Genomic DNA, 10969 nt, shown 5'->3' with positions numbered 1-10969 from the left:
GCACACACAACCAATGGAAAAATAAAGGAAATTAAAAAGAACATTCATAACATGGATTTAGCAAGTATGATCATGATAAACTCCAATTTCAGCAATCTGTTACTGAAAGTGTGTTAATGTCATAATCAATAGGTTATTGTAGCATTTTTCTTAACACTAATCACTTGTTTAATTTTTTTTGTCTACCAAAAGGTACTCAAAGGATTACTTTGGTTTTTGGTATTGTTGAATACAAATTATGTATGTCTTTTGAATTACAGTATTCATAAGGAAGTTTCTTATATTTGAATAAAAGTTTCTACCACACATTCAAACTTTCTTAGTGTAACAGAATGTGGGATGCGATAAGTTTTTACCGTAGTTGGCTCAAATGAAACTACTCTATTTTAGGATGACAGATGTTTTGAAATAATAAGAAATTCTTTGTCATTGTACATATTCAAGCATAGAGTCTGTTTCTTAATAATAATACAGAGGACTGCCTGTAAGCAAGATTCGGGGTCACAATGAAATTCAATGTCAATTTGAACATGTTTCAACTAACTCTACTGTTTTGCTCTCCAAAAAAGGGGAATTTTGCTTAAAGCTAATGTCCCATTAAAACTGAAGTAAAGCTAAAACTTTTGTATAGTAATCAAATTGTCATATGCTTCAGGAGAAGTTGTAGCCTTTAGGATGAATTTATATACAATAATTGTAAAGACACACACAATTAGCCTAGCACACGTGGGGTGGTACCCTTCCCAAACCAAGGTGACAAAGGGTAATCCACTAACCATAAGATCTCAGTGTCTGTCATGTTAGTTTGGGGCTGCATTCAGATATGCATCCTCAGATATTCACTCTGCCAGTTTGTCTCTAGTATCAAAACCTGGAATAAAAGAAGACAATTACAAAGCCATAAATTCAAACACATTCAGATTAATTCTCTACAAATACTTTGAAAATTTCGGCATGTCTTAAACCTTCTACAGTTTACAAGGGAAGTGGGACTTCAAGTATTCACTTAGACTTGTTGACGAGAGAACTGGATCTTCATCCCACAGGAAAGCAGGCTGGGAATTTTGAGAGTTGATTTAACTTCTTAAGAAAAGCTCAGAAATAAAAAATAAGCAATATGTGTTTTTATATTCCTTCAAAAGCTAACACAAGTACTTAGGTTATAAGACTCATCCACTTATTTTATGCCTATGCCTGAAGACAATTCATTCAGAGGGGACAAATACAAACTTAAGTGGCAATGCGAGATATAATAGGTCTTTGAAAGCTTTATGTAATTATGTTCCCAAAGGCATTTCTAAACAGGTCTTGGCCTAAGTGTTGCAAAGTCACCATCCACAGAAGTGTGCTTGGTGCTCTTGGGTATATAAACTTTCCATATTTGCCTATCTGAGAAAAAGAAAAATATTGGCCCTTTTCCCTGGAGGCCCCAAAAGGCTATAATCTGACTGCCCTGCACTTCCTTTTTTCTCAAAAGTAGGAAGGAAATTGAGCCTGTAATACTAACAAGTTAGCTTTCTGGAAAATCTGAGATGAGTTAGGAAAAGGAAAAACCAAAGACAACCACTTGCAGTCCTTTTTTGGAAGTTTTCAAGATCTTTGGTGCACAGAGTACTTAGATAAATAAAATCAATGATTTCTGATAATATCATTGGTATGAAGTTAGCACTGAATGGATGAGCCATTGGAAAACGAGAGACAAAGACTGAATAAGAATAAATAACTCTTCCTCATAATGTGGCTGGGACAAAAAGCAAAAATGATATGGAAAAATCAGAGGAAGGAAGCAAAGTACAGCAAAGCCTTTAGTGTGTTTTCCATCCGGTTTTCTCTACTCACTGGCTATTCACAGGTTGTTTAGACTCAGTCTTATCTGCATGCACTGAAGCTAATCGGTCTCTCTCTATTAGATGCCAATCATGTATGTAAAGTTTTCTCATGCAAGAAGTGACAGGAAATCAAATTTTATAATATTTAATCTGTTCCAGATCAATCTACTTGGCCAAATAACAACCAAAATTTAGTGAGAGATTGTTGGGTAGACTAAGTTAATCATATTATTTAATGCTCATAATAAATGCAAATTTTGACACAAAATATTATTAGCTTTACTATATAGACAGAAACACAGAAGGTTCTAGAAGTTAAATAACTGTCTCAAATTGGCAGTAGAGAACTGAAGCAAGAAAATGCATTATTTTACTTTAGTACTTCTCTGGGGGCCTTAAATGTTGTATAGCCCTGAGGAAATGAAGGATTGTAAGCGCTTCCTCTTGCAGCACTTTATAACCCAGTGATTTATAGCTTCTCTACTTTAACGTTATGCCCAGTGCTGACCAAGATGTACTCAAGGGCTAGCCTATACCGATCTACAGCAGGAGATAACTGGTCATATCTCTAACCTCTTCCTGTACACACACTTGGACAACCCTTGGGGATGAATATAAGTTGCATTTATATCCTCAACTGTTTAATGCATCCCTCTTTATATACTAGTTTTTGTTACATAGATTTAATTTTGTTGAAGTGCAAGTCATTTTTTTATGAGCAGCTTTGTTTTAGATTCATTTATTCATGCTAGAGGGGAGAGAGAGAAAGAACGAGAGAGAGATAGCATGTGCACACAGTGGAAGGGTAGAAAGAGAGGGAAAGAAAGCCTCAAGCCAACTCACCCTGGGTGCTGAGCCTTGCAAGGAGCTCCACCTCAGGACTCCAACATCACCACCTAGGGGAAACCAAGAGTTAGATGCTTAACCAACTTTGCCACCCAGGTGCCCCTATTTGGACACTTCTATTCCACACATTTAGAAAATTTTCCTTGTAATCCAAAGTCATGAAGATCCCCTATAATGTCTCCAATTTTTTTTGCCATTATATTTCACATATAGGTCTAAGATCCATTTTAAATAAACCTGTACAACTTTAATGTATAGATAAAAGATTTTCTGTCTTTTTTTTGTTTTTGTTTTGTGTGGGTAGATCCAGATGTCCAACGTTGCCACTCTCGTTTCTTGCACACTATTTTTTTCTCCAGTGAATTGACTACAGACTTTTGTTGAGATGAGGGTGACCATAGGTGTTCAGGTCTACTACTGGGCTCTCTAGTCTGTTTTGTTGATCTTTTGGGATATCTTTATGAACATACCACATCATTTTGAACACAGTAGCTTTAAAACATCGCTGGAAATCAGATGGCTTAAGTTCTCCAACTTTGTTCTTTTTTAAAGTTGTGGGACCCAGTTTAAGGCCATGTATTTCCATATAACTTTTCAATCAATTTTGAAAAATTTAAAAATGTGCATGTAATTTTGTGTTTTTGAAAATGCTTGACTCTGGAGATTCCTTTGGGGAGAATTCACATCTTAATAATGTTGAGTCATCTGTCCATGAACACAGTGTATTTTCTGTGTTAAGGTGTTTATATTCTCTTAAAAAATATTTGGCTTTCAGAGAAAATGTATGCCTTATATGTTGCTATAGTCATCCTTAATTATTTTATAATTTTATAATATTATAATATTGTAAGTGGGATTTTTTAAATCTAATTTTTATTTGTCAGTTGCTAGTATTAAGCTATGTAATTTGATTTTTAACTATTGATATTATATCCTGCAATCATGCTAAATTCACATTAAAATGTAGAACTAAAACTGTCCATATTGACAGTGAAGTGATTGCCTAAATAGAAAGTTCTAAGGAAGGTTCAGAGAAGCTAGTACAATTGATGTCTCAAAAAAAATGTTATACTAATACATTCAGTGCAGAACATTTACTTCTGTTTTTTTTTAAAGAGTTTGTATAAAATGAATATTACTGTTTTCTTTAAAATTTGGTAGAACACACCATTGAAGCTATGTGGACAGGGTGTAGGGAGACGATACAGTATACTAAGTTTCTTTAAGAAACACAAATCATTGAGAGTATCTATTTTTATTTTAGATATTCATTTATTATGTACTTGATTGGGAGAGGGAGAGAGAGAGAATCCCAAGCTGTTGTTCCACACTCGTAAGCCTGATATCGTGACCTGAGTTGAAATCAGGACTTGGATACTTAATCAACTGAGCTACCCAGGGGCCCCAAATATCTATTATGTTTTAAATGTGCTTGGGTAATTAATACCAAAGGATTTGTTCATACTATCTAACTTGTTGAATATATTGATCTTGTGATGATCACTATATTCCTTTATTATCCATCTAAAATCTGTAGAATGTGTAGTGATACTGCCTCTAACATGAAAAATAAGTGCTTAGTGTTCAATGGTCTACAAATATCCTAGAAAGTAATATATAGAAATATAGAAGTAAATTAAGACCAGATATGAAAATAGGACATAACAGATTATAAATTTATTTACAAGTTATAATAGGAATGAAGTCAAGGATATAGCTAGCAGCCTTAAATAGAGAATTTAAAAAAAAGGTATATGAGTTGAAAACTATTCCTTCTCCCTTCTCCCTTCTGGATCTAATATTAGATCTCCGTTGGCTGATCTAATAATTAAATTGACACAGAACAGATTAAAAAGAAATTTAACTTTGTACATATAGGAATCCCAAAGATATAAGACTCCCTGAGAGTCAGGCAATCAAAATTTGGGCAGTCTTGAGCTCAGGAGAAGGGGTTGGGCTCTAGAGCTTCAAAGGCAAAGAAGACAATTCACAAGAAGATAGAAGAGCAAAAGTTTGGTAAACAGATGTTTGTCCTGATAATCAGGTAAGTCTTTCTGATGTAAAAATGTGTGTCTATTGTTAACTCTCTTCCTGATACAGACCTCTACCTAAATTATCTTAGATACTTCAAGGAGAGGTAAAACAACTCTATCTGAGTCTGTTGGACTTTACTTGCCTTCAGCTCAAATAGGCTACATGCTAAAGGGGCATATTCTGGGATCACGTATTCTGCTCCCCTTCAAAAGCAAAAGTTGTTCCTCTAAAGAGATGAATAAAACCAAGAAAAACTTATCAAGATCAATAGAGAGAAAAAGAGAGAGAGAGAGAGAGACAGAGAGAGAAGGAAAGAAAAAAACACAAATTACCAGTATAAGGACTGGAATTCTATATTGCTAATGAAGTGCAAAATTGTATGAAAACATTGAAATATAGTTTGACAGTATCTAATCAAGCTACAATAAGCCATTTTTCCATCAATTCTACATTTAGATATTTGTTTAAAAATCCATGATTTTGCATGACTAGCCCAAGTATCATCAGTTAAATGTAGAGTTAGCAACATTAGATATGGAGTTATACCTGGTCTTAAGAGAAACAATGTGTCACATGACCATGGCTCAGTCTTAGATATGCCATATTTTGTTTGTAATAAGTTTCAAAGAGCAGATGACCAATTATACTCAAATAGAGATGAGTCCTTAGACTTAAAGGCAGCTTACAGAGCCATTTCAGAAACAGTTCCAAAAACTCTAAGGCCAGACTTCTTGCAACCTGGATGGGGCACATGGGGCAGGAATCTTAGCAAACAGGAGAGATCAGGTGTTCTGCAGAGTCTAAGGTGCCAAGACCCAACTTGAAATTAGCCTACACATTCTGTGTGAAACCTCTCAAGTTAGATTGAGAGCTCAACTCAATTTTTGTTTGATGATTTGGGTGATTTGAATGGAGAGCCTATGAAAAGCAAATTTGAATAAACAATAAGAAGCAGTTTGATAAACAACTAATTACAAAGAGAGAGCTCCTGAGAAAGTCTTAATACAGTTAACAAAGCTTTTGTGGTTGAAAGAAAAGGAATATGTTTAAGTAAAACATGGTGTATTGCCCGTCCTTATGTTTTAGGTATAGTTGTGGTACGGACATATCATTACAAATTTGTTATTTCATAAATTTATCATAGGGTTTACAATTTCTGAAAGCCCAGAAATAAATGATACCAGTGAAAGAAACCATTACATTAAGTTTAAAATTTAGGATATAAATATTAACAAGTGTTTGGCAATCCAATCCAAAAGCCCTTGCACATGGGATAGACCCTGGCAGACCTCGAGGATGGTTATTGAATGGAGCCAGGCCATTCTGCAGGCCTAATAGTGGCTTCCAAGGTTCTTCTTTCCTTCTAAGGAAAACATGACATTAAGGCACACCCCTGTTCCTCAGAAACAACAGCCACTCAAGCCCAAACTTGACTTCAGGACAAAATCAAGAACATCATCTCCATTTCCTCATCAATACGTGGCCCCAGCTAAGGAGGAAACAAAACACCTGTTCTTCTTTTTAAAGTTACTAATAAGAACAACAGTTAGTGATGCTCATGGACAGGTAGGGAGCATAGTTTTTGAAAACTTGAAACTTGAAACTCAGAGAGCTTAGATACCCTTTCCTAGCCCTACTGCTTAACACGTCTGGGTAAGATACTTAAATCCTCTAAAATCCTAATAAAATAACAAAATACAACACTTACAAAATCCTTATTACTGTTAAACCCAGAAATTCACCAGAATCATTTAAAACATCCTGCTGGCTTTATTGAATGATTCATGAATCAGGCAGCTCCTACCTAGATAGTAGAAAAGAGTTTGTCTAGAGAACTGCAGAAAAAGAAAAGGTTTTAAAGGCAGAGGAGCACCATAAAAAAGGAAGAGTGCACTGTTTCAGGCAAAGTTGCCCTTCGAAGGGGGATGGATGGGGTCTATCATTAAATTTTGTACTGCTGACCAGGAAATTCCATGTTGACTGGTTAAAGTTATATCCCTAGAAGGGTTGAAAAGGCAGTTAAGTTAGGTAGTAAGCCTTGCTTTCCTGACTTTGGGCCTTAACCTAACTGATGTCATTTTGGGCCTGTGATTTTCTTTTTAGCACTATTCACCAGGAATTAGACCACCCTCTGGGCTATGTTTAAAGTCACACAGTTAGCCTGTCATAATCAGGTCTTACTGACTCAGGAGTTAAATTTCCTCACTGTAATGCAATGGCATGTCATATCCCCTCAGGACCATCTGAATGTGATAACATACTCTAATCACTGTAGCTGTAAAGTTGAACTTGACTGAAATGTTGGGACCCATATCTCAGAAAACTCTCCAACTTCCTCTGATATGTTGAGCTGATAGTCTAATTTTCCTTATGAGGGACCCAATTCATATTATAGTTCATTTTACAGTAAAAGTGTCTGAATGTGAAGGAAAATAAGACTACTGTGTGACTTTCAGATGAAGCAGCAGGTCTAAGAGATATTTAATAAAATCTAAATGCTTTGGGAAATTTGATTATCTAAATAATCAGGGGAAAGAATGAACTATTTGAAACTAAAATTCTTTTTGTGCAGAGTATTCATAAAAGACATGATACAGAACAATCTAAGTGGATGAGTGGGTAAAAGAGATGAAATATACACATAAATTAACCAAGAGAAAGAAGGAAAAGCTACAGAGATAGAACTTGTGGGCATTATGCTAAGCAGGTAAGCCAAAGAAGGAAAGATAGTACATCTCCCTTATCAATTTTTCTACCCTTCCTTCCTTCTGTATATAGGGCCTTGTATAATCATTATAATTTTAGTATTGCATTTATATGGACAAAACTGTCCTTGTGTATTTTCACCATCATCCTATCCTGGTTACACAATCTCTTCTGTCTTAACGATACTTGCTCTGGTTTCTAAGTAGTCGTTTCTTTTTGTATCTTGTCAGACATTCAAATAAACAGATCACATCGAATTTTTTTTCAGGTTCCTCTAGGAAATATTTCTCATGCATCTACTCTTCAGGTTATTTACAAAGATGATTTGTATTTCCATTCATTTCCATGACTTGTGTCACGGGGTTTTTTGATTGAAGTTTTTGTTAATTTGAGCTCTTATTTGCTTTTTGCTTATGTTTTACTTGTGAACATAAGAAAGCCTCTGGATCTAATAAATAGAGACTTCATACTAATTTCTGGCATTTCATAGATCGCTGTTCCTTTATGGATTTTTTACATGAGCCAATATGTACAAGAGCAGCGAGTGTGTTTTTAATATCCTGGGTGACTGACTTCACTCTATTTTTACTAGTATACATATGTTTTAAAGATTTTATTTATTTATTCATGAGAAACACACAGAGAGAGGCAGAGACACAGGCAGAGGGAGAAGGAGGCTCCATGCAGGGAGCCGGACACGGGACTCGATCCCAGGTCTCCAGGATCATGCCTTGGCTGAAGGCGGCACTAAACCACTGGGCCACTGGGGTTGCCCTACTAGTTTATTTTTATTTCCAATGTGTAGCCAAGAGTTTAAAACCAGGGAATCGGTTTAAATCAGGTTCTGTTATGGAAACTTCTTGATTTGTCATAAACTTCTAAATACGACTTGAGTTCATTTAGCTGAAGACCCTATCATGAACCAAAACTTGGTTATAAAATCATGGATTTTAACTACTCCTTTGCCATCCAGAATGTTTCATCATGTGGTCTAGCCACCAAACCTGACTTTTCTAATACAATTATTATTAGAATTTTCTTCTCTACATCACAATTCACAGCTCATATGGCATTGTCTTAACTGCACATATAACTTTTTATGCATGTAAACTTGCTCATGCCATCTCAAAATCCACAAAATTAACTATGTTTTAAACTTATGTTTGTATGGTTGAATTAATATTTCTTTGAGTTATTATGAAACTCTAAGTCCTAAGTTCTGTCACTCATAACATGATACCAGTAGGAGAAATACCCTGTCAGATGGTTTCCTCCCTCCCCTATCCACATGTAGCTGCCCCTCTGTTTTGCTAAAATGATGTTGAGCTCTCACGTTTGACACCAAAATTTTCTCATGGCATTTTTCATCTCTGAATTTCTCAGAGTATAGATTAAAGGATTGAACATAGGAGCAATGATGGTGTAAAACAGAGCAAATACTTTATCCTCAGGGAAATTGGTTGGAGGTCTAAGGTAGGCAAAGATGGAAGGCCCAAAAAATAAGACTATAACCGTGATGTGAGATCCACAGGTAGAGAGGGCTTTGCGTCTTCCTTCCGCTGAGTGATTTCTTAAAGTGAATAATATAATGACATAAGAAAAAAATAAAACCACAAATGTCACTAAGGTAACCATTCCCGAATTGACAACCATAAGGACACCAGTGATGTAGGTATCAGTGCAGGCAACCTTTAGCAAAGGAAATATATCACAGAAATAGTGATCAATCTCATTAGGCCCACAGAAGGGCAATCTGATTACCATACAAAATTGAGGAAAGGAGTGGACAGCCCCACCAGCCCAAGCAGCTAAGACTAGGAGATTGCATCTTGTCCTGTTCATGATAAGCAGGTAGTGGAGAGGTTTGCAGATGGCAGCATAGCGATCAAAGGCCATGACTGTAAGGATTAGAACTTCAATCATTCCAAAGAAGTGCATGGCAAAGACCTGAAACATACAATTACATAGGAGATGGCTTTTCTTTCCACTAGCAGGTCAGCAATTAATTTGGGTGTAACGCTAGAGGTATAGCAGATATCCAAAGTGGATAAGTGGCTGAGGAAGTAGTACATTGGTTGGTGAAAAAGAGGGCTGCATCGAATAGAGACAAGGATCAGAAGGTTTCCTACCAAGAGAGCAGCATAACAGAATAAGAAGAGCACAAAGCAAAATATTTGCATGTTCTGGTCATGCGAAAGTCCCAAAAGAATGAATTCTGAGACATTCCTCTGGCCCTCCATGTGTTTTGGACTGGCATATATTGTAAACAGATGGGTTCAATATCTGAAACGAAAGAAAACATGAATCTATACAAAATTAGCATCATGACAACAATACCATAAATTTACAAAAAATCAGACTGCTGTCATTGTATAAGTGATATTAATTATTCCTGACATTGAGATTTATGCTTCTTTTTTATTTTTCTCATTTTAGAAATCTATTGTAAATAATTCTATAATGGAATAGGGTAAAATCTCAACTTTACCATTAATGATTAAGGAATATTTAAATGTTAGTTTGCTGTTAAAGAAGCAATTTTATTATTGTCAGTTATAATATTAGATAACAAAAGGAATATAATTTACATGATTTTTAAAAATCAACATGTGCGTTGTAATGTGTACTCTGAGATCATGACCTGAGCTGAAATTAAGAGTTGGATGCTTAACTAAATGAGCCACCCAGGCGCTCCACAAACTGATATTTTTAAATAAATTATCTATCCTGAAGACACAGTCCCGAATAAAACAGAATTTGTCCAGATCATCCTGAAAGAAGAACAGGAGAGAGCCCTGTGTCAGGCATGGAACCTGCTTAAGATTCTCTCTCTCTCTCCCTCAGCTTCTGCTCCTCTCCCTCTTCTCTCTCTCTAAAGAAAAAAAATAATAAAAATAAAGATAATCTTCCTTGCCCTGTGGACAAATATAAATTGCACATTTTAAACTAAAATAGGTTCAGGCACATTAAAAGCAAAGAATGCTTGAAAATTATGCAGCAAATAGACTGTCAATGGATTCAAGTTGTAAAAAATAAAGAGCCAATTGATTCATTTATCCTATTTACAGATTACAAACTAAACAAAAATTTTGTTTAAAAATAATCTAAATTTGTGATGGCAAGTGATAAATGATAAATAAAAAGAAATTGCCCAAGCATATTTGCACTTTTTATAATTCATGACTTTTCCTAGGAACTTCAGTATTTTATACACAATCTAGGCATAAAATTCAACCAAAGAATCTGTTACAGAATGTAATTCCAAGGGGGACTTGTCTCAGCACTCACTAACTAGATCTTGCATTAGTGAATGGATCATAGATTCACAAGCTTGTATCTTGCACAAAGTTGAGACATCTATAGATAGGGAAATAGAGTGTAGGAACAGGGAATGCACCCTGGGAGGTGTTTTAGCCAGTGTTGAGGAATTAACGGACACTTAACGAGATGCAAACATTGCAGCACACTTTCCACCTTTGTCTGGTGCAATGAAACCACTATATCTGGGCACTTGGTTGAATATTTTAAAAACACAGAATATAACTGCAGCAAAG

General features: G+C 35.5%; 1 pseudogene; it reads right to left on the bottom strand.

The window, feature by feature from the left end:
• Positions 1-8744: 8744 nt before the first annotated feature.
• On the bottom strand, positions 8745-9655 carry LOC129514801 (olfactory receptor 4P4-like; annotated as a pseudogene).
• Positions 9656-10969: the final 1314 nt, after the last annotated feature.

Source organism: Nyctereutes procyonoides, unplaced genomic scaffold (genome assembly GCF_905146905.1).
Source record: "Nyctereutes procyonoides isolate TBG_1078 unplaced genomic scaffold, NYPRO_anot_genome, whole genome shotgun sequence".
In the NCBI taxonomy this organism is placed as follows: Eukaryota; Metazoa; Chordata; class Mammalia; order Carnivora; family Canidae; genus Nyctereutes; species Nyctereutes procyonoides.
Note: the sequence above shows the minus strand (reverse complement) of the source record. Positions and strands in the feature narration are given on the sequence as shown.